The sequence below is a fragment of the Anolis carolinensis genome, chromosome 1 (assembly GCF_035594765.1).
Source record: "Anolis carolinensis isolate JA03-04 chromosome 1, rAnoCar3.1.pri, whole genome shotgun sequence".
Lineage (NCBI taxonomy): Eukaryota > Metazoa > Chordata > Lepidosauria > Squamata > Dactyloidae > Anolis > Anolis carolinensis.
This window is the reverse complement of record NC_085841.1, coordinates 81,632,863-81,657,378: the sequence shown is the minus strand read 5'-3', so window position 1 is coordinate 81,657,378 and position 24,516 is coordinate 81,632,863. Positions and strand designations below refer to the sequence as shown.

Genomic DNA, 24,516 nt, shown 5'->3' with positions numbered 1-24,516 from the left:
TGTTGTTTGGACATCCAGGGGCCACTTTGGGATCCTTAGGCATCACAACCTCTGAGGCATCACAACTTCTGAGGATGCCTGCCATAGATGTGGGTGAAACATCAGGAGAGAATACTTCTGGAACATGGCCATACAACATGGAATACATACAACAACCCTACCAACTTCTTCCTCTTAATTTCAAAGATGCTTCAAAACCCTTTGCATATTACTTCTACTGACGTCACACTCTTGTGAGGCAACTGTGCACATGTTTTTGTGTGTGTTTAGGATCATATACATGTAAATTTATACATAGTAATAGAGATATATAGAAAATATGCACAAAAAGATTGGTGAATAGGAAAATCCATAAAGATGTGCATTAAGTAAATGTACATGATGCATCCTGTTAAATAGCAATTTAGAGCAGCATTGGATAGTGAGATCCAAGCTGTGGGTTAAGCCTGGTGAGAAAAAGAAGCTAATAACTTCCAGAATATAACTCACCAAGTCGAAGCAGAAGCCACCGAGGAATTTTATTTAATTTCAGCTGAAAGTGATGCCAGCCTGCGATAGTTCGCCAAAAATAGAATGAGATACATAACATAGCAAAGCATGCACTTTTATACAGTTTTTCAGGTTCAAAATTCCCACTGCCCCTGTCTGGACCCAGCCTTGCTGTAATTGGCAGGGGCTCCCTGGAGAGGTGGGAGGTTGACACGCCTTGGCCAATGAAAGAGTGCTGATGCAAATTCTCCCTCTGACCAATGATGAAAGAGGGGCTGGCAGGTCTCTGAGCGATGGAGGAGGCAATGGCTGCTGATGGGATTAAGTATCCTGCTGTGTGGGGACAATAACCCTGTTGAAACTCTTACTGTCCTTTTGCATGTACGGTCTCTGATGAAGCCCAGTGTCCTCAAACACTAAAAACTCCCAGATAAATCCAACAGAAAAAAAATTAATGGCTGGATTATGACTGGCCCTTCCTGGGCCCATTGTCAGACAGTCTAGTGAGAGCCCCAGGACCCTGCAAGTTGGACCTGTCTATTGATACATTGATTAAAATAACTAGTCCCTTGGATGGGAGTCTGACACATACATAAGAACTGCACTTGAAAAATGCTGCTGTTCTTCTCTGTATGTCAGTGCCCATTTTCCATTTTCATCACCCAAGCTGTGCTATACATCCATTCCCCAGTCTCCCTGAAGGAAATCCCTTCTTTTTGGCTTTCATCTTCTCCCTTTACAAATTCTCTCAATTCTTTAGCTCTATTAAGTTTCCTTAATAGTGAATGAACTGGAAATCTTCCAGGGTGCACCAGTGGGAAATCTGAACTAAAACTGTATATAAAGGTATAAGAAAATGAGGTGTGTATATGGACAGTAGCAAGACAAATTATCCATTATTAATGCTGACAACAACAATAATTTAATTGTTGACACTAGTGACTTTCAAAAACATTGGATTTCTCAGTTGTAAATAATTTCTGATATTGTAGAAAAGAGCCCCAAGAAGAATGATTATTCTGATGGGTTGTTTACATACCAGCATCAGAAAAGAGTGATAAAGATCTGTATTTTTAAAAAATAAACATAGGCTTTAAATTCAAAATTCACACCGCTCATTTTTTTTTTTTTTACTTTGAATAATATTGTGTCGGCAAAATGAGAATGACCTCACTCTTGTAATAGTTGGAAGGAGGGAATTAATCCCATTTGTGATGCCTGGTATGTGATGCTTCCTTTTAACTTGTAACAAGAGATCACACTTTTAAATCTTTTCAACTCTATCCTGGAAGGACACTGAGTAAATTCAAGGTTACTTCATGAATCACTTGTGTCAACTGGTATAAAAATAATGTAGCAGTATTTTTAAGTCTTTAGCAAATAAAAATTGGTCATCTCTGGAGTCATGTTGCACAAGTATCTGTCTGAACCTGTTCAACCTGGGTTTTTTTTTGGGGGGGGGGGGCATTGTGGTGGGAGAGAGTGTAAAAATATTGTTGCATTAATTGTTGCACCAACCAAGAGCAATGTCAGGGTCATAAGTTCAAGAATTTATGTCACTAGAATTTAATGTGGGATCCAGGCATAATCTAAACCCAGTGTGGAACTGGTATTGGCACTGCAGTACCTGTATGATGTAATTCCCCTCATTCCACTCAACATTGTATGCCATAGAGCTTCCCAAAAATGGTTTGTAGGTAACTCCCTGCCCTCTGGGTGAGATTGCCCTCATACTATTTCTATTTCATTTCTAATTGAAGGTTTCTAATTGGATCTTGCCCAATGATCAGAGGTCCCATCAAAATATACTACTATATGGGCCATATAGGAAGAGAAATTAAGTCCGAGCTCTCAAAGGCAACAACAGTAATAATCTTAAAGATAATCTAGTAATAATACAATGTCAGTCCTTCATTCCTTCATGCTCATTCAGACCTGAATCACATGAACAATTCTGGATTGCCAACCTTGAATTCAATGCAGACATTCCACATCAGATAAAAATGTCAGTTTCACCAGGGAACACATGCATGCATAAGATACAAATACAATACCAGGCACAACCTCACAACCATGGAAATCTCATCTAGTCATATTATCACTAGCATTCTTGGATCATCGATTTAGTTATATTAGCAGACCATCCAAACCCAAATTCATTTTCTGTTTAGGGCTGTCTGGATCTTCACCAGTGAAATCTGATATGAAATATTACATTCGACTTGCATTTTAGCATAAAGGCAAGTAGGAAGTCATTAATGTTCCCATGTTAATCAGTTATAGAGTTGTAGTAGACGTTTTTAGCTGTTAGTTTTGTATATATGCATGCCTGTATGTTTCGCTCCATATATTTGTAGTTTGTGCATTCCTATATGTATTTTATATGTAGTTTTACAATATCAATTATATCTTAATAAAAAAGAAGATAAAAATATTTGAAAGGATGTCACATTAAGGAGGGGCAAGCTTATGCTCTGGAGACTAGGAACCTCATCCCATTTAGTTCCGTAACACAGGCGACAGCAGGGGATTTGCCAGGAATCGCTGCAAATCTATGGGGGCAGTGGGGGAATCCATCACCCCACATTGCCCGCAGCTGCGCCTTCCCCATCACGCAGGAGAAAGTGTTGCTGCCCAGCTTTCTCCTATGCTATCCCCGTTGCTGGCAATGAGCACAGTTCCTAGACAGAACCCCACTGCAAGGAGTGGTGTGTCATGTGAAGGGATCCAGTGGGCTCTTTTCAGCATCCTATGACAGGTCTGAAAGCCTATGTGATGAAGTGGTACAACATGGATTCAAATGGCAGGAAAAGAGATTACACCTAAATATTAGAAAGATCTTTCAGAGAGTAAGAGTCACTTGACAGTGGAATATGCTGCCTTGGAATATGGTGAAGTCTCATCATTTGGAGGTTTTTAAGTAGAGGCTGGATAGCCACCTGTCAGGGGTCCTTTGATTGTTTTGTTCCACAGGGCAGGGGTTCGACTGGATGGCCCTTGTGGTTTCTTCCAACTCTGATGCTATAATTCTATACAAAAACCAAAAGAAGCACTGGTATTTCAGCAGTCACCCATTGTTTCTATTCTTGTTGAAAGAAACTTAATAAGCAACACAGGATGGACCTGCAGATGTTGATTTTATAATAATCCTAGAATGAGAGAGGAAAATGGTTCATAACATGGAGAGAGAGAGAGAGAGAGAGAGAGAGAGAGAGAGAGAGAGAGAGAGAGAAATTTTGTAAGCTTGAATATACTGAAGAACTCAGAGTCTGGACAACATCAAAATTTGCTGATAATCAAAAGTATACAACTGCCCTACTAATAGTTTCCTTAAACCCTGGCCTTTAACCCCTGGATGGTTTTTTGATGTTGTTGTTCCTTTTCATTGTTGGCATGGCAACCTAGAAGCACTTACAGACAGATCAATGCCTTGCATCAACATAACATTTTCAGTCAAGTTCCCATGAGCTTTCCTCTTAAATGTGTCATTTTGATTCAGATAACTAAATCAGGATAAACCCTCCAATGATAATGGATGACTTGCCTCATTAGCTGGCTCCCGCTGCTTTCCCCTGTCAGGAAGCGCCAGAGTGAATGTCTTGGCTCCAAGGAGAAGGAAATGGTTTCTATTATTTATTATTTTGGTGTGTAATTTTATCACGCCTTTCCCATTCATTTGGCTAAATTGGTGCTCAAAAGCAGAAAAGAGAGAGAGAGAGAGAATAAAAGAAAGAGAAAAAGAGAGATGCAATATAATCCTGGTGAAAATTTACTAAGAGGAAATAGAGTTTAATGAATTTGCGGGAATATTCAATACAAGATATGAAGGTGTTACATGTCACATTCAATTAATAAGCTCCTTGTATGAGACCCTCACCTTTTGCTACTTAACCTCTGGATTCAGCATCCCTTTTATGATTTTTTCAGTCTCTCAAAATGCTCCAATTATGCTAACGTCCAAAAGTAACATTTTTTTTCGGAAAATGTTTTCGATGGTTAAATCTGCACTGGACTATTTGTTGACTTAAGTTCCATAATACTTCATAGGACTTGCTTCAGAGTGGGTGCATGTGTATATGCTTTCACTCTAAATCATTATAACATAACATAAATAAAATCATAGCAAGGCTAATAAACAAATCATTAACAAGCTATTAAAACAACCCAATCCATAGGTGTGTCAAAGAAAGCCAAATATGAGAGGTTATGTCTTGCTTTCTTCAGAAGTGTATATTAGAATTTGTTTGTCCAATAAACATTTCTTGCTGAATTTATTTATTTATTTATTTACAGCATTTATATTCCGCCCTTCTCACCCCGAAGGGGACTCAGGGCGGATCACATTACACATATAGGCAAACATTCAATGCCTTTTATCATAGAACAAAGACAAACAAACATAGGCTCCGAGCGGCCGCGAACTCATGACCTCCTGGTCAGAGTGATTCATTGCAGTTAATTGCAGCTGGCTTGCTCTCCCGCCTGCACTACAGCCCGGGCTATATCCTCCAGATCTTCTCCACAGCCTTCTTTATATTCTTGAAAGCTGTTTGAGTGAACTCTCTGGACTTGGTTTGGGGCAAGGGAATAAGACAGAGAGAGCAGAAGACAGTCCCATGGTATGAATAGAAACAACTTATGCAATCTTATGGAGATCATTTCAAATCACAGTGATCAAGAAATCAATGCCCCTTTTACTTTTTTTGGAAGAAAATATAGAGCTTTTTACTTTGCAGCTGTGGGAGGACTAAGTCAAACACAAGAACTTAGCAAGGTACAAATAATGAGGGGAAAGTTACCTTGCAAATACCTGAGTACTGTCAATAGGTCTATTTATTGTGTCAGAAGCGAATTGGGAATACAGTTCTAATGAACAGAAAAACCACAAACAAAGTTAAAAACTTGGTGTTATACTAAATGTCCTTTGACCAGAATCTGGCCACTTCAAATGCCTCTGGTGTGACTGTAAGAAGGGCCTCCATTGTGCATGTGGCAGGGCTCAGACCACATTGTAGTAAGTGGTCTGTGGTTTGCTCTTCTCTACACACTTATGTCGTGGACTCCGCTTTGTAGCCCCATTTCTTAAGATTAGCTCTGCATCTCTTGGTGCCAGAGCACAGTCTGTTCAGCACCTTCCAAGTTGCCCAGTCTTCCGTGTGCCCAGGAGGGGGGTCTCTCATTCAGTATCAGTCATGGCTTGAGGTTCTGGGTTCTAGCCTGCCACTTTTATTATTTATTAGTGACATTTATATCCTGCCCTTCTCACCCTGAAGGGAACTCAGGGCGGCTTACAAGTTATAGGTACATACAATATATTATATTATTGGCATAGCACAATACAAGCATAATACATTACTATATTGTACTATACTTCTATGCTGGAATTTTATTAGTAATATTACATGTAATATATAATATACAATTATAATAGTGTTTAGTTATTATATTTTATTACATTATAATATTATTATCAATATTATATGTATATACAATTTATTATATTATTAGTATAGCATAATATTAGTATTATATATTATTATATTGTTATATTGACATAGGAGACATGGTGGAATGATGTCTTCCTGGCCCCCTTTCTTGACTCTGGCCCCAGGGCGGCAGTTAGTCCTTGGGGGGAGGGGCTCTCAACTGATGAAACAGGAGACAGGGTGGAATGATGTCTTCTCCCCCCCCCCCCGGCACTCTTTTGGACTCTCGTTTGCTGAGGTGTTTCTGCAAGTATCTCTGTTGATCTCAGGAAGCTGTTTCTCAATTTAAGACATTGGCTTGCAGGCTGATATTCGAATAGAGGATGGGCTGGAGATGTCAATGCCTTGGTCTTTTCATTTCTGGCTGCTACTTCCCAGCGGATGTCAGATGATGCAATACCAGCTAAACAATATAATTTCTCTAGCAATGTTGAGCGTAGACATTCTGTGATAATCCTGTCAATAGATAAATGTTACATATTAACATAGAAGAAAATAATATTCAGAATGACAATACATTCTGAATCTTATCGAACAGGGGACCTCAAAAATGAGGAATGGACGAACTGTCACCACTATTAAAAGAAATACTAAACGATATACTGGAAAAGAAAAACATCCCAAATCATGGGAAAAGGCGAATATAACGCTCATTCATAAAGAAAACACAGACCCCATGGAAATAAATAACTACAGACCAATCTCCCTCTTAAACAATGATTACAAAATTTTTACCCAAATAATGGCAAATAGACTAATTTTTTTTTTAAAAAAAAAGATTGGATTTCAGAAGATCAGGCTGGCTTTTTGCCAAAAAGACAAATTAAAGATAACATCAGAATTTTAATAAATACTATAGAATACTACGAAGCACATACTGAGAAAGAACTGGCCCTATTATTTATTGACGCTGAAAAAAATTGGGAATACCTATTCATATTACTTCAAGAATTGGACATAGGACAAAACTTTCAAAATGCAAAAAAAGCAATTTATTCCAACCAAGAGGCAACAATTATATTAAATGGTAAAGAAAGCAAATCGACAATTAATATAAAAAGAGGCACAAGACAAGGCTGCCCCCTGTCTCCTCTACTATTTGTAATCATAATGGAAACCCTAATAAAAGAAATAAAAGAGGACAAAACTTTGGAGGGATTAAAAATAAAAAAACTATTGTTATAAAATTAGAGCGCATGCAGATGTGATGAACCATGGGCCTTGTAGTCCTGCTCAGGACATTGTAATCCCTGATGAAGATGAAAACTTGGGTTTTTTACCTTCCCAGTCTGAACTGGATTCCTCTCAGCCAGATCTTTCCCAGGCAGATCTGGAAACCTTGCACCTGCAAGAAAGTTGTGCCCCAGAAGTATGTCAAACAACCCCAGAGCCTACTTCTCCCGTGTTCTTGCGCCGGGAGTTTTGTAAACAACAGAGAAGTTTGGATTCAGCTTCGCGCAGGAGTGCGAGGATAGCAGCTAAGAATGTTGCCAATTAACATTGGTTCTCGTGAGAATCTTTAAGGAGTTTAACATCTGGTCTCAGAGTTTAGCTTTCGTTTCTGATTCCCAGAGAACCGCTTTGGTGAGAAAGTTGGACTCTATATAGGTGTTTTGCCCGCGTAGCAACTTCGCGGAGTCAATTCGTCAGCCTACGGAGCGAGTTGTGTCTGGACAGCGCGCTCCGATTCAAGCCTCGCTTCAGCTCAAGCCTTGCCTTGCTATCCAGCCTTCGCCTTGCTTCCCAGCCTTTGTTTACCTACGGACTTTGCCTTGTTTCCCAGGACTAATCCTTGCCTTGTTTCACGGATTTTACCAAGTTATTCCACGGACCTTGTTCTTGTTCTTAGTTACCTTGTTCCACGTTCAAGCCTTGTTTCAAGTATCAAGTTATTTCCTAGCCACGCTCAAGTTTTATGGACTAAGGACCTTGTCATCTCCCCTCACTTTGCTTGGCAAAGTGAGTGTTTCGGTTATTGGATTACAACTTTGGACCTTAATATTTCTTATTGGACATTGCTTTTTTGGACTAATTCTGACCTTTCCTGAAGGGTCTAATTCTGGACTATTTTCTATACTTGTTTTTATTAACTTTATATATTCCTTCAATAAAGATATTAGTTAGATTCTGGCCTCTGTGTATGGTTATTGGTGCCTCTGCCGCCTGGGTCGTGACAGTTTGACTCCGCCACCCATAAGCACCAACTAACCGAGGCCAGGATGTCTACCGGAGCCGCGCCGGCTGGACAGCCGCTCAGCTACACCATCAGCAAGGACGAAGTGGACCGCATCCGTGACAGACTCAACGCGCAGGATGGAGAAATAAAAGGGTTGAGGGAGCGCGGAGTTCGCCTCCCGGCCATGGCGTTGCCTACCAAGTTTTCTGGAGAAGCTGCTAAGGTTCATGTTTTCCGCCGCCAATGTCAAGCTTATCTAGAGGCCCGTGATGCCGAGTTTCCCCAAGAAGACATCAAGGTGGCGTGGGTCTACAGTCTTCTAGACGGACCAGCGGCTAGCTGGGCGACGGCCCTGTTTGATCAAGCCTCCCCCCACCTAAGTTCAGCACAACGCTTCTTGGATCACCTTAAGGAGACCTGGGGAATCGAGGACAATTTGGAGGCAGCCGGTCACAAACTCCGGCGCCTCCTTCAAGGAGACAGACCCATGTCTCAGTACATAGCCGAGTTCCGCGTGCTGGCCCACAACACCGGCTGGAACGATGTAGCCCTCAGAGGACAATTTCGGGAGGGTCTCAACATTGAAATGCTGGAAGAAATCTCCAAGGTGGATCCTCCCCAGACCCTCGAGGCACTCATTGATCAATGTTTACGGGCTGAAGTCATGATTGCCAACAGGAAACAATGGGTTCGAGGCCAGGGCGGTAGAGCCGGGGCAAAACCCCCCGCTCCCGCCAGTGTTCAGCCACGTCCGGTGTGGAGACCCCCGCCGCCAACCCCATACCCCAGAGGAGGCGAGGAGGTGCCGATGCAGTTGGGCAATGTGCGTCCCAGACTAGATGCCGCCGAGAAGGCCCGTCGTCAACGCTTGAACCTCTGCTGGTACTGCGGGAACGGGGGCCACTTCGCCAGAGAGTGCCCAGCCAAAGGGAAGCCTGCCGCCCGTCTTGCGGCGGCGTCCTCCACGGAGTCGAAGGCGTCTGAGCCGACTGGCACACAGCCGGCGGGGGAAGCCAACGACCGGGTGTAGAGAGGCTCGCCAACCCGGTCAAAAAATCCATCCAAGAGCCGCCAACCGGGGTCCTGTTCCTTCTCGTGGTCACATTATGGTCAGCAAAAAGGGGACCCGTCATGATCCACGCCATGATAGACTCTGGAGCTACCAACAATTTCATCGATAGAGAGTATGCCGACTCTCTGGGATTACAATATCATGATTTCAAGAATGCCCGTGTGGTGCAAGCCATAGACGGCCGTCCCCTCAAGACGGGCCCCGTAAGCCAGTGGTCGGAACCCACCAGGATGTGGATAAGGGAACATATGGAAGAGATTTCCTTCTTTGTTACCGAGGTTCCCCATTTCCCTGTGATTTTGGGAATTCCATGGCTGACACTCCACGACCCTAACATCTCCTGGTCCAACAGAGAACTGCAGTTTGCTTCACCGTACTGCCAAAACCATTGCCTCGTAGCCAAGGTATGCCATGCCACAGACTCCGAGCCCATCATCACCTTGCCAAGGAAGTACTCCGAGTATTGGGATGTATTCAATGAGAAAGAAGCCGAAAAATTACCCCCACATAGACCTTATGACTGTGCCATTGACTTGGTGGAGGGGGCCCCGATTCCGCGAGGGCATCTCTACTCCCTGACTGAACCAGAGCAAGAAGCTCTCAGGGAATTCTTAGAGACAAACCTTCGCAAGGGGTTCATCAGACCCTCTCAATCCCCAGCCGCCTCCCCAGTGATGTTTGTGAAGAAGAAGTCAGGGGAATTACGCTTGGTGGTGGACTACAGAGCATTGAACAATATCACCAAGCGGAACAGCTATCCCCTGCCCTTAATCTCGGATCTACTGGACCGACTTCGAGGAGCCAAGGTCTACACCAAGCTGGATCTTCGGGGGGCTTATAATCTAGTTCGCATCAGAGAAGGGGACGAGTGGAAGACCGCCTTCCAGACTAAATTCGGATTATTCGAGTCCCGAGTTATGAATTTCGGTTTATGCGGAGCTCCCGCAACGTTCCAGCATTTTGTCAACGATATTTTTCAGGACTATCTAGACAGATTCTTGATAATCTACCTGGACGATTTTTTGGTGTTTTTCAGATCACAATCAGAACATGAGAACCACGTCAAAATGGTGTTGCAACGACTGCGGGATCATGGACTTTATGCCAAGCTAGAAAAATGCGCTTTTGATCTACAAGAGGTAGATTTCCTTGGCTACCGCATCTCGCCTCTAGGGCTTTCCATGGATCCAGCCAAAGTTTCAGCAGTATTGGAATGGCGGGCGCCAACTAACAAGAAAGAGGTGCAGCGTTTCTTGGGGTTCGCGAACTACTACCGCAAGTTCATTCCAGATTTTGCCCGCTGGTCCGACCCCATCACTAGCTGCATCCGTGGAAAGCAGCCTTTCCGCTGGACTGATCAAGCAGAGAAAGGGTTCCAGCAACTGAAGAAACTATTCACCTCCCAGCCAATTCTACAGCACCCAAATCCTGGAACCCCTTTTGTGGTGCAAGCGGACGCCTCTGATGTGGCAATTGGGGCTGTACTCTTACAACCGGTGGGAGATCACCTCCACCCCTGTGCCTTTTATTCTCGTCAACTAACCACACCAGAGAGGAATTACACCATTTGGGAAAAAGAACTACTGGCCATAAAGGCAGCCTTTGAAACTTGGAGACATTGGCTAGAAGGGGCCAAATTCCCCATTGAAGTCCACACTGATCATCGTAATCTAGAACATCTAAGAACTGCCCGCAAACTAAATCAGAGGCAGCAACGTTGGGCTTTATTCTTTGAACGTTTCAACTTCCAGATCCATTATGTGACCCCAGCTCAAACCAAGCAAGCAGACGCCCTGTCACGTAAACCGGAATACGCTGCAGGACGCAAGGAGACCTTTGAATCCCAACTGCTACAACCTGAGAACTTTGCCACGCTCACAGTGGGGAACACCAAATCCAGTCCCATTGGTTCAACTTCCCCTACTCCAGGACCCATCTGTGCTCAAGAAATCAGGGCTAGTCAGCAAGCAGATGCCTGGGCGCAGGACCAACTTCGCCAAGGTCTGCATTTTCCCTTTTCGCTTAAAGATGGGCTGCTCTGCTATAGAAATCATGTTTATATCCCACCCGGACCGGGCAGGGAAAAAGCGCTTCGTCTGTGTCATGACTGCAAACCAGCAGGACACTTCGGACTATTTAAAACCATGCATTTGATCCTAAGAGATTTTTGGTGGCCCAAGATCCGCAAGGATGTGGAAAAATATGTCAACACCTGCCCAGTATGCCAGCGCTCCAAGATACGAAGGGAGAAGCCCTCAGGGCTTTTGCACCCCCTTCCTACCCCATCTCGCCCATGGGAAATAATTTCCGCGGATTTCATCACTGACCTACCACCTTCCTGTGGATTCACCACGATCTTAGTGGTGGTGGACCTATTCACCAAGTTAGCCCATTTCATTCCCTGCGAAGGCCTCCCCACGGCCAAAGAAACTGCGGATCTATTTCTTCAGCATGTTTTCAGACTACATGGATTGCCCAAGAGTTTAGTCACAGACCGTGGATCTCAATTCACCTCTCGTTTTTGGAAGGCACTACAAAAACTACTGGGCATAGACTCTCGCTTATCTTCAGCTCATCATCCCCAAACAGATGGGCAAACGGAGCGCACCAATGCCACTTTGGAGCAGTATCTTCGCTGTTATGTAAACTACCAACAGGACAATTGGGCTTCTCTGTTACCACTGTCTGAGTTTGCCTACAATAATGGAGTTCAAGCTTCTACAAAAGAAACGCCGTTCTTTGCAAACTACGGTTTCCATCCACGTTTCTTTCCCCCTGTCATTGAAACTTCAGAAGTTCCCGCAGCAGAGGATTGGCTGCAGGAACTCACAGCGGTGCAACAACTTTTGCTCCAGCAACTGGACCAAGCCAAGGAGGACTATAAACGCCACGCTGACAAACACCGCCAGCCGGGCCCCGAAATCAAGGTAGGAGATCGGGTTTTTCTGTCCACTCGCTTTCTGCCCTCCCACCGCCCATGCCGGAAGTTAGATGCCCGCTTCATTGGCCCCTATCCAGTGGTGGCGCAATTAAACCCCGTGACTTTCAAACTCCAACTTCCGCGTTCAATGCGCATTCACCCAGTGTTTCACCGTTCCCTGCTCCTTCCGGCGGATGGTGTGCGTCCTGATACAGACCAACCGGCCCCCCCTCCTGTTTTGATGAATGGGGAGGAGGAGTTCGAGGTTGAGGACATTTTGGATTCTCGCTTTCATCGCCGCCGCCTACAATATCTCATTGACTGGGTGGGTTTTGGGCCTGAGGAACGCTCTTGGGAAGACGCCTCCACAGTCCATGCTCCTGATCTAACCCGTCGCTTCCATCTGACCTATCCCACCAAACCGCGACCTCGCGCCTCGGGGAGAGGACCCCAGTTTGGGAGGGGCCCTGAGGAGGGGGATAGTGTGATGAACCATGGGCCTTGTAGTCCTGCTCAGGACATTGTAATCCCTGATGAAGATGAAAACTTGGGTTTTTTACCTTCCCAGTCTGAACTGGATTCCTCTCAGCCAGATCTTTCCCAGGCAGATCTGGAAACCTTGCACCTGCAAGAAAGTTGTGCCCCAGAAGTATGTCAAACAACCCCAGAGCCTACTTCTCCCGTGTTCTTGCGCCGGGAGTTTTGTAAACAACAGAGAAGTTTGGATTCAGCTTCGCGCAGGAGTGCGAGGATAGCAGCTAAGAATGTTGCCAATTAACATTGGTTCTCGTGAGAATCTTTAAGGAGTTTAACATCTGGTCTCAGAGTTTAGCTTTCGTTTCTGATTCCCAGAGAACCGCTTTGGTGAGAAAGTTGGACTCTATATAGGTGTTTTGCCCGCGTAGCAACTTCGCGGAGTCAATTCGTCAGCCTACGGAGCGAGTTGTGTCTGGACAGCGCGCTCCGATTCAAGCCTCGCTTCAGCTCAAGCCTTGCCTTGCTATCCAGCCTTCGCCTTGCTTCCCAGCCTTTGTTTACCTACGGACTTTGCCTTGTTTCCCAGGACTAATCCTTGCCTTGTTTCACGGATTTTACCAAGTTATTCCACGGACCTTGTTCTTGTTCTTAGTTACCTTGTTCCACGTTCAAGCCTTGTTTCAAGTATCAAGTTATTTCCTAGCCACGCTCAAGTTTTATGGACTAAGGACCTTGTCATCTCCCCTCACTTTGCTTGGCAAAGTGAGTGTTTCGGTTATTGGATTACAACTTTGGACCTTAATATTTCTTATTGGACATTGCTTTTTTGGACTAATTCTGACCTTTCCTGAAGGGTCTAATTCTGGACTATTTTCTATACTTGTTTTTATTAACTTTATATATTCCTTCAATAAAGATATTAGTTAGATTCTGGCCTCTGTGTATGGTTATTGGTGCCTCTGCCGCCTGGGTCGTGACAGCAGATGACATGGTCTGTATAATTGAAAATCCACTTAAAAACCTAAATTGCTGGATTGAAAAAATTGAAAATTTTGGAAACTTGGCTGGTTTTAAACTAAATAAAGGAAAAACTAAGATAATAACCAAAAACATAGACAAAAAGAAAAATGAGAAATTACAAAAGATATCAGGACTTACAATAGTTAAAAGTATTAAATATTTAGGAATAAAATTCACGGCAAATAATTCAAAATTACTAAAAAAAAAAAACTACGAAACAACATGGAAAAAATACAAACAGATTTAGAAAAATTGAAATTCCTGAATATTTCCTTAATGGGCAGAATCGCAAAAATAAAAATGATGGTCCTACCAAAATTATTATACTTATTTCAAGCCCTACCAATCATCAGAACCAATCATGTATTTAAAATATGGACCAAAGATATAAATAAATTCTTATGGAAAAATAAAAAAGCCAGAATCAACTCAAATTTATTAAGAGACGACACAACACAAGGAGGAATGGGTCTACCAGACTTAAAATGCTACTATGAAGCATGCAGCTTAATCTGGTTAAAAGATTGGACAACTTTGAAAAACAGCAGATTATTAAATTTAGAAGGCCATGATCTTAGATCTGGATGGTACAATTACATCTGGTATGACAAAAGAAAAACAGAAAAAAACTTTAGTAATCACTTTAGAGCCTCTCTAATTAAAGTATGGGAAAATACAAAGAAAGATTTTATAGTAACCCCCCCCCCCTTTGGATTTCCCCCATAGAAGCTAAACATAACAGAGAATTTAGTAGAGAGAATTGGTTAACATTCCAACAAATATTAAAAAAGATTGATAACGAGTACAAATAATAACTCATACAGAAATTACACAAACAAATAAACAAATTTCATGGTATCAATACCATCAATTACAAATAAGTTTTAAAGAAGATGCTAAAAAGGGATTCAATCAAGAATGGGGAACATGGGAAATTATAATAAAAAAGACCAAAAGTTAATAAAAATATTATACCAACAACTACTAAAATGGGCAACAGAAGAGGAATACATAAAAGAATGTATGATAAAATGGGCAAAAGACATAGGCCATAATTTGAATTTGGAACAATGGGAAAGAATTTGGAAAGAGAAACTAAAATATACAGCTGCAACGGATATTAAAGAAAACTGGTACAAGATGCAATACAGATGGTATTACACCCCAGAAAAATTATCAAAATTTAATAAAAAGAAATCTAATATGTGTTGGAAATGTGGAGAAAAAAATGGAACATTTTTTCATCAATGGTGGACATGTGAGAAATTAAGAGAATTTTGGAAGACAATACATCAAATAACACAGGAAATCATAGGAATCAAATTTAAATTAGAACCTGAAATGTATTTACTAAGCTTTACAAATTCAAAATGTTAAAAAAATGAAGACAAAATATTTTTCTACATAAGCACAGTGGCCAGACTAACAATAGCGAAAGTCTGGAAAGGGAAAAAACTTCCTACTTCTGAGGAATGGTTAATCAGAATCTTGGACATGATACAAATGGATAAGCTAACACAAAAAATAAGAGAGGGTAAAAATAAAACAGACTGGACAAACTTCATAAAATTCTTGATAAAAAGAGGAGTGGACTTCACAATAGACTTATCTGCAATATAAAATGGTTTAAGCGAAAAGAGACTAAGGGAAAATTCCAACATGTAATTGTGACGCCCCTGGCTGCGAGAGCACTGGAAACCAATACACCGAGGCCAATAAACAATCTAATATCTTTATTAAGGAATTAAGAAATTAAAACGAAAACAAGCAGAAGGTATAGTTCATCAATAGACCTTCCAGGAAAGGTCAAATATAGTCCAGTAATATATTGTCCAATATATAATATTAGAGTTTAAAGTTTGTAATCCAAAAACCGAAACGCACTCAAACTTCCAAGCAGTTTGAGTGGGGAAATGTCCAAGTCTTTTACTAGAGTTCAAAGCAAGTCCAAGGCAAGGAGTTGAAGACAAGGCTGGATACACGGCACGACAAGGCAAGGCTGGAATCACGGCAAGACAAGACAAGGAACACGGCCAGGCAAGGCACGGCAAGACTGGAAGGTAGTGGACTTAAACGCAGTCCACACTTGGCTGGAAGAGAAGTTAATCCTCCAAACTGACACGTTGACTCCGCGCTGGCTAGCCAGCGCACAGAACTTTTAAGAACTTAGAATCTTCCCTTGGAACAGGTGTCTCAACTGCTCTTTTCCCAAGGGAAAAGAGCTAGAACAACATCTTGACCAGATGCAAACCTCCTTTAGAATTCTCAGGGGAAAATAGGTTAATCAGCAGATTCCCTTGCTGCTAATCGCGTGCTTTGTCTCCTGCCAGCTTTCTCCTGTCTATTAGTTTCCACAAACATCCTTCTATCAAAGGGAGGGGAACTGGGAAGAGAAGACTCCGTTTCAAGGCCCTTTTTAATGAGCACCGAACTAGAATTGTCAATAGGGAACATCTGGAATGGGGCAGAGTCTTGCTGAATTGGCACTAAACCTGTTTCCTCATCACTGTTGTCCACAATGGAGTCAGGTTCACGGCCCAAGGGTCCATGGGACATCACAGTAATCAATGAAAGAGAAAACTCCAAGGTCAAGATGGGAAGTCAACCAATATTTTTTTTCTCTTTTTTCTTTTTTTTTCTTTTTCTTTTCTTTTTTTCTTCCCCCCCCCCCTCCAGTTTTCTTTTTTCACCTATTTCCAGAACCCTTTCACCTCCCTCACTTTCCTATCAATATATTGTTCCACCACTTTCGATGTATTATGTTTCTTTACAAAAATAAATAATGATAATGAAAAAAAGAGGAATGGATGAATTGCTTCATGAGGTCCCCCCGTGCCGCCTCTCTCTAATTAACAAAATAAATGCCCCCAGGTTGAACAAACACCACATATTTCCCTTTCCTTACACCAGCACACCATCACAATAAGCAGGAATTGCCCCCCTCCCCCCGCTAGTTTGCCCTGCCTCACAAATGACCCCAACTAAACAGAAACCTAAAAGCCCATTAACCCACCTTCTCACCCCTATGACACACCTGAGAAGCCCATCAGACAACTCAAGCACCCATTGTCTCTAAATCCCTAGATCTATCAAGGCATCTGAGAATCCAATGATCCCAAACCTGGATAATCCAGTCAAGCACCCGTTATCTCCCAACCTTGCCCACATTCCATTCCCAGACTTTCCCAAAGAGGGGAACGCACCAGGCACAGATAGCTTCAAATGCAACCAATGACGGTTTATTCCATATTATGCACCAATCACAAACTGTAAATTAATGTGCTTTTGAACCAATGTGATTTTAGATCCTGGAGTTGCACCAGTCATCTCCGTCTGTCATGTTTCCAAATGTGTGTAATTCTCTATATAATATCCATATTTGTATTTGTAAAACATGCTAGATTTGGGAAGTGTTGTCCCCCAGTATCTACTCTGGCCAGAGCTGAATAAATTGATTTCTGAATCAGTTAAATTTACTTTAACTGATTGCAAAGTACAGGTTGAATATCCTTAATCAGATTTCTAAAATTCAAAATTCTTCATAATCTAAAATTGTTACACGGGTGGCTGAGATAATACATTTGCTTTCTGATGGTTCAATGTGTGCAAACTTTGTTTCATACACAAAGTTATTTTTAAAAAGAAAAAAATATCTTCAAGCTATGTGTATGAAGATAATTTTAAATGAAACATAAATCGATTTGTGTTTAGACTTGGATTCCATCTATAAGATATCTTAGTATGCATGTCTAGGTAAATACTATATAGGTGTTCCAAAATCGGGGGGGGGGGGGGGTGTCTAAAAAAAAAAACAAACACTTCTCGGCCCAAGCATTTCAGATAATAGCTACTCAACCTGTAGTCTGCAAATTCTGGGAAATTCTGGTTCATGCTGCTGATTCACAACAGGTAAAGCATCCACTGTTCTGCCTGTCAAAATACTAAGGATATGCACATGAAAAAATGACACATGGGATCAAGAAAAGAGAGAGAGAAACAGGAGTTGATTCACGCATCCGTTCAGTGACATCAATAAATTATCCAAACTACACTTGTGGTTACTTACTTAGGCGACTTACTTACTTAGGTGATCCCTCGTAGGTCGAGGATGATGGTCCTCCATTTCTGGTGTCTTGGGTGTGTGTCCGCAGGTGACTGAAGAGACCTATTCTTGATCTGAATGTTCTCCCGCAATGAGGACATCGGTTTCCAGGTGGAAGGTGGTCTCGATCAGGGTTGGCTTGACGCTCCTTCCTCTTGGCACGTTTCTCCTTTAAGCCCTCCATTCGTGCCTCTTTGAACTCCGCAGCACTGCTGGTCACAGCTGACCTCCAATTAGAGCGCTCAAGGGCCAGGGCTTCCCAGTTCTCAGTGTCTATGCCACAGTTTTAAAGGTTGGCTTTAAGCCCATCTTTAAATCTCTCTTCCTGCCCACCAAGATTACGTTTCCCGTTCTTGAGTTCGGAGTAGAGTAGCTGCTTTGGGAGACGGTGATCAGGCATTCGGATGACGTGGCCAGCCCAGCGGAGTTGATGGCGTAGGAGCATTGCTTCAATGCTGGTGGTCTTTGCTTCTTCCAGCACGCTGACATTTGTCTGCCTGTCTTCCCAAGAGATTTGCAGGATTTTCCTGAGGCAACGTTGATGGAAACGCTCCAGGAGTTTGGTGTGACGTCTGTAGACAGTCCACGTTTCGCAGGTGTAGAGCAGGGTTGGGAGGACAGTGGCTTTGTAAACAAGCACCTTGGTATCTCTACGGATGTCCCGGTCATCAAACACTCTCTGCTTCATTCGGGAAAATGCTGCACTCGCAGAGCTCAGGCGGTGTTGTATTTCAGTGTCAATGTTGACTTTTGTGGAGAGGTGGCTGCCAAGGTAGCGGAAATGGTCAACGTTTTCTAATGTGACACCATTAAGCTGTATTCTTGGCATTGCAGAGGGATTAGCTGGTGCCTGTTGGAAGAGCACTTTGGTTTTCTCGATGTTCAGTGAGAGGCCGATCTTCTCATATGCTTCTGCAAAGGTGTTTAGAGTGGCTTGTAGGTCTTCTTCTGAGTGCGCACAGACTACGTTGTCATCGGCATATTGGAGTTCTATAACAGATGTTGTGGTGACCTTGGTTTTGGCTCGCAGTCTCCTGAGATTAAATAGCTTGCCATCTGTCCAATAGATGATTTCCACACCGGTGGGAAGCTTCCCATCAACAAGGTGAAGTATCATAGCGATGAAGATGGAAAATAAGGTAGGGGCAATAACACATCCCTGCTTGACACCCGATTCCACCTTAAATGGGTCACTTTGGGAGCCGTTGCTGTCCAAGACTGTTGCCATCATGTCATCATGGAGGAGCCGAAGGATGTTCACAAATTTGTCAGGGCACCCGATTTTTTGGAGGATGGTCCAGAGAGCGCTGCGATTCACTGTGTCGAATGCCTTTGCAAGGTCAATGAATACCATGTACAGAGGTTGGTTTTGTTCCCTGCATTTTTCTTGGAGCTGTCGAGCAGTGAAGATCATGTCCACTGTTCCTCTGGAGGGGCGGAAGCCATTCTGGGATTCTGGGAGGGTGTCTTCTGAGACAGGGAGAAGGTGGTTTGCAAGGATCCTTGCGAGGATTTTCCCAGCGGAGGTTAGAAGGGAGATACCGCAATAGTTCCCGCAGTCTGTTCTATCCCCTTTCTTGAAAACGGTGATGATGATGGCATCCTTGAAGTCTGCTGGGATTTTCTCGGTCATCCACACCTTTTCAATGAGCTGGTGGAGTTGTTGTATCAGCTCAGGTGTGTATACACCACAAGTGTGTACTTGTGGTGTATCTACACTGTAGACGTAATTCAGTTTGACAGCATTTCAACTAACATGGCTCAGTGCTATGCAATCATGGAAGTTGTAGTTTTACATGACTTCTCAGCCAAAGAGTGCTGATGCCTTACCAAACCATAAGTCCCAGGATTCCCCACTGCTGAGCCATGGTAATTAACTGCATTAATCAAATAGTGTAGATGTACCCATGATTAACATTACCACAGAAAAGGATTTCAAGTGGACAAGATGGAAAGTTGAAATCTTGCAAATAAAGACTAGAGGTACTAGTCCAACATGACATACAAAGGGGAGGACCAAAGAAAAGAAATTACGTTGAAGATAGATAAAAAGGATTTTAATGTATTTTAACAAAAAACAAAATAAATGAAGATCATGTTCTGAACACATTTCAATGTTATTTGATTTGTATTTTTCTAGCTGATCATAACAATGTCTAGAACTTATACACTGGATTTCTAGAGTTCTGATCATTGCAAATATTCTCTCAATAGCCTTCAAAGCAGGCCAACATTATTACCTTCTTATGTTCCATGATGGTTAAATGTGCAAGAGGAGTGACTTGCCTATGAATAACTAAACAATGTGTTGCTGTGTTGGAAATTAAATGTATGACTTTCCAGCCCACATAGTCACTTGGCAGAGCAAGTCTTTTCCTATTGCTCATATAATCTTTCTAAACTCCCTTCTTAAACTGAAGGACCTAAAATAACATGAATTAGACAGTAACCTAGACCTCTCAAAACTGCTTCAAGGTTTTTACCATTTGCAGCTTTCTATGGGCACCAAACCTTTTTTCTTCCTATGATGATTAGTGCCATAAGTACTGATAACACAGATTTTATTGGATGTCTAGAAACCAACTATTAGAGTTTCATTTTTAAAAGACTGCTAACCTTTAGATTGATAATGTTTGTTAATCCAGAATACAAATGCATATACCTGTCAAACATCTTACTTTTGTGAAGGATGCAACTCTCAAGGGGATTGGATGAACTATTTTGGGACAAGGCAGTGTTGAGTGGATAAAATGTGAGCAAGCACATTCTTGCTATACTCCATCTTCACTTTTGGCAGAAGAAAACAGAAATACTTCTAATATGTTCATGCTATCATGGCTGAAGCAGAATAGATATTTATGAACTAAATTTTATTTTGTCTTCACTCAGTTGTAAAATATGATAAAAATTACAGAAGCTCTGGATGTCTCTTGCTTTCTGCATTGCTTTAAAAATATCTAAAAGCAAACATGTCCCTTTTATGCTGCAATTGTAATGGTTTTCACATTTTTATTTACCATGGCTGTATGTCTTGATGTAGATCTCACTTTAAAGAACATAATATTTTACTGTAAAATAATATTTCAAACTTCAACATTCATGTACATTTTCGATGAGAAGTGGCAGGAACATGTGATTCTTTCATGAAACTTTTGTTGAACAGTCATTTTAATATTCTTAAATGTGCCATTCTTAAGTTGCTTCCTGTACAAAAAGAGGAGCTATTTTTAAAAAAAAAGCTCAGGTAGCTTTTCCTTTTGAGGCTAGAATGAACATACACATATCCTTTGCTGGTGAGGGGCCCAGTGTGGGCTGCAGGTAAGAAGATGGGCTAATATGTAAGTAGACTTTCCCCATTTATTTATTCTTCTCAGCTGGTTCAAACATAGCAAATTGCCTCTTTTACAGGTAATGTACCCTTCTTTTTTTGCCACAGCTGGTGAATGTCTGGATACTGGGTCTTACAAGTTGTCTTAGTGATCTCCACTTCCCACTAAACTATAAAAATACTAAATTACTTGTCACTGCCTTTGCATCTTTCTGCTTGGTGTCTAGGACTTCCATGACAACAAAAATCAAAGGAGTTTAAATGGTCTCACAGTTTCATAAATGTCAACACAAAGGTGTGCCACTAATATAAAATTCATAACCATTTATCAATTTTCATTTTACATATACCACCAAAGAATGTCATTTCTCCCCTCAAAAAACTCTAACTTCCGCTTTGAAGTTTCACTAATTTTTAGATATTGAATGATTATTGTTAAAATTATGGAGAAATAAAATACGACTAGCCCAAAGAGAGCAATTCAAATGAAAACAGTGTTCTGAATTTGTTTAGAATCTCTCTAAAGAGACTGAATTATGAGGATGATGATGATAGAACAGACATGACTCATATACAAGAACATTTGACCATTTAAAAACTTGTCTCCAGTTGTTGAAATCAGTATGGAAAACTATCTTGTTCAGTGATCACAGGTATTTGATTCAGGGTGCTCTGATCTTTGAAGCAACTTCGAATACTGCTAACACTCCACTTTAAAATGCTTGGTGATGGGGAGAGAGAGAGATCAGAATGAAGCTTCCATTGCCAGGGCTGTCATTATACTACCAAACAAGTAAAGGAAAATGTAATGCTGCATTTTGTACTTGTGATTATACTTCATGTTGACTGCTAAGTCTTCACTAGATTTGAAGTACCCGTTGCAAACACGTATTCAGGAAACATTCTGTACCAGGTTTCTAATGAGCACAATGGAATATATAAATAAAATCCAATTTGACTGATTGGAATGAAAAGCTAGTGCAGTCACACTGTGGCCCAAAATAGCACAGCTTCCCAACACTTTGGTGACACCTTCAGCACATTGATGACTTCCTTCCTTGCTTCTGTTAACACTGTTGGCAATTCCCTAAATGCTCTAAGAATCTCAATCTCTCCGTGTTCCCTTTGCCTTTTCTTTTCTATGTTAAAATTGGACTAGCAGCAACTTACTCATTACAGATACTAACCTTTGCCAAGCAAAGAAATATGTTTGTGGTTACAAAAACTAGTTTTAAAGGGCTGTTGGTTAAAAGATCTGCATTAGTAGTGATGTTAGGAATTCTGCTAGCCACAAAATATGAAAGAACTAGGAGTTTGGGGTCCTGGGCTTCCAAAGGTGGAATTGTCTTTGTTTGGCAGGGACAGTCCAACTTAATCTTCAGTCATCCTACTTGTTCAGCTGCTTTTAAAAGGAGACCCTGGTGGTGTAGAGGGTTAAACCCTTGTCCTGGCAGGACTGATGACTTGAAAGTTGAGTTGCTGACCTGAAGGTTGTTGGTTTGAATCCAACCGGGGGAGAGAGCGGATGAGCTCCCCCTATCAGCACCAGCTACATGAGAGAAGCCTCCCACAAGGATGGTAAACCATCAAAAAAACATCCGGGCTTTTCCTAGGCAACATCCTTACAGATGGCCAATTCTCTCACACCAGTCTTAGACTTCATAATTAAATGTGCCAGAAACTGCTGTGATCTCTTGTGAGAAGTGATCTGCTTCTCACAAGAGCCATCACAGGTGCTGATGACTGCTGGACAGACCACTGGTTAATTTGGCCATCAAAATCGCCCTCCCAAACACTGCCCTAAGGAGGAAAGATAAGGCATAAAATAAATACCAAAGCCCTTCAAGGGCCCACTAAACAAGCTCTTCTCCAAATAACACTAAAGGATCATCTATGTATAGAACACCCTGAAAAGGTTGAGGAACCTTGGAACAAACTGAAGACCTCTATCATTACAGCATGTGAAGAAACCATTGAATATCAAACTAAGAAACACCCCACCACCAAGACCCTACACTTGGGAGGCAATCATACTCATCCAGGAGTGATAGCCTATATAATGAAAGCTGATCAAATGTCCAAATAGAAGTCCATTCATAGATTTCATCTGTATCTCATTGTTCTGTCTCCCAGGAGTTTGACTTGCATTGTCCCATAGTTGTAGGAAATAGCACCCTTTTTGCGTTTTTTCCAGGGTTGCTACAGACTCAGCAAAACCCTGATAGTTAACCATCAACAGAGGTTTGTAGCCAGCCTGCAAAGCCTTTGCTGTTGTCGGCTTGTAAAAGTATCTTTTTGATGTTGAGGGCCGCCCCTTTTTCCTGGGGATAAAATCTCCATTTTGAAAAGCCTTTTTGCCTTCTGCAAAGTAGAGAAAAGAACTCAGATGTGCTTGTGTGGTCAAGCCAGGCCAGCTCAGACAAGCCATCGTAAGTACTAACCTCTTGCCTTTAAAACTAGTTCTGAGTTTAGATAGGGAAAGACCTGTTCTTTCTAAAATAGCAACTCAGCACTAGGGCAGAGAATATCCCAGGATTTCTCTGCCATTGGAAGAAGTTCTAACTACTTTGTCTCCAAGCTAGCTTTGAGTTTAGACAGGGAAAGACCTACTCTTTCTGATATAGCAACTCAGGGTTAGGGTAAAGAGCATCCCAGGATCTATCCACCTTAGAAAGAAGTTAACCCAGCAGCCAAAGGGAAAGGTAAAATGAAACATCTGCATGATTTTATAAGTTGACTGTTTGTATTTGTAACCTCAACAAATTTTGCCAAGCCTGTCAAGAACTTTGAGAAAATAAAAATCTTGTTTGATGTGGCCTTAGTTGCTGGGACTCCTGAGCTTCAAGGTAAGGCCCCCCGCAGTCCACCCGGCAAAGAAAGGAACACATCTTAATTTCAACCAAAGGGTGCTTGGGTGTGACGGCACACTCATTCTTCCAAAAGTTTGAATCATTGTTAGATCTTCTATCCATTGGAGTATAGGTGGAGAACAAATATCTTTCTGGTACTGAAGTATCAATTGGTTGTAGTTAAAAAAACTACTTCCATGGCCAATTCATGGTTCACTGATGAATGCCAGCTCCTACATACATAGAATCCCTGAGGGACAACTGTATAAATGTTTAGACCTTTATGAAAAATAGCTACCACAATGCAAAATCTTGCTTGAAAATTGTTAATATTTGGAAGAAATCCTTAAATTGATAAGACTTTAAGCTGTTTTTCAAAACTGCCTTAACAATTTTTTTGTGGGAATCAAGCAGTGTTTTTGTTATTCACTTTAGTCTATTTGTTGCTTTCCCTCATATGGCATCTCAGCTTGGAGATTTATATTTATAAAATTGAAGGGTAGATTGTGTATAACTCCAGTTTTGCATAAGCAAGAAAAATTGGCCAGAATCCACATGCAGACGTACATATAAAATGGAGAAGAATGGAGCAAAAAG

The 24,516-nt window shown here is 41.8% G+C and overlaps 1 long non-coding RNA gene across 1 annotated transcript in view; it reads right to left on the bottom strand.

The window, feature by feature from the left end:
- Positions 1–493: 493 nt before the first annotated feature.
- LOC134298321 (uncharacterized) overlaps positions 494–24,516 on the bottom strand; it is a 109,921-nt gene continuing 85,898 nt past the window's right edge. The window contains exon 2 of the long non-coding RNA XR_010005335.1: positions 494–6,431. This is a non-coding gene — a long non-coding RNA (uncharacterized LOC134298321). The remainder of the gene's footprint in view (positions 6,432–24,516) is intronic.